We start from the raw sequence: 871 nt of genomic DNA on the forward strand, positions 1-871 counted from the left end.
GGGGGGGGGGGGCGCTACTGATTACAGTGTAGCGGATGACGATAAGGCATACCTAATGAGATTAGGGCTAGGCCCAGGCCTAACTAGACAGTGCAATAATATGTAATAGAAAGTACACTTTCGAAAGAAATAAATTAAAATAAAAAATAAAAAATCTAAAACAAATAACTAAGAATAATTCAGTTGCAGAGCTACCTTGTACGTATTATACAATGCTAACAATGCGGCTCTTGTATCCCTAGCTAGGACAAGGCATCCTTGAGCAAAGCAGTGGTGTTTGTTTATCCATGAAAAAAGCACGTCGGGATAGTTTGCCTTACCAGGAAAAGGTGACGTAATCTAGCTTATGACGCATGCATGCTAACTATAGCGTGAGTGTGACGTCACCAAAAAATGAATATTTTTTATTATAACCAAAATATTAATAACTACAAGGTTTCTGGGCGTAAATTCGCTTAATGCGAATTAAGGGAAATACGAGTAGCTGAAGTTTTTCTCGCAAATCTGACTACAAAACCATATCCAAATTTCACGTTCCACTTTGACCCTGATTTGTGCTTCGCACTCGCCGCTGAGGGCGGCGTTCCGGGAACCCTGCGTCCAGTGGGCGATTTTTTTTTCCGTACGAAACATTTGCATGAAACTTCACTCGGGCCATCTCGGATTGACTCGACTGAGTTCGATACGAGGAACAAGAGCAGACACTTCGCAATGTCGTGACGCTCAAGTTTTACTATTATTGCTCTTTCTATGTTTACCTACGGTAGGCCTATGATGATGAACCATGATGATATCTTAACGGAGTTATGGGATGTACGTGTGTAACTATTAACTGTGACCTTCTTGATGTTATTAAATGTTAGTATAATAA

This window comes from Anneissia japonica, unplaced genomic scaffold, assembly GCF_011630105.1.
Source record: "Anneissia japonica isolate Jap-2015-1 unplaced genomic scaffold, ASM1163010v1 scaffold3436_len560460_cov161, whole genome shotgun sequence".
NCBI classification, from domain to species: Eukaryota; Metazoa; Echinodermata; class Crinoidea; order Comatulida; family Comatulidae; genus Anneissia; species Anneissia japonica.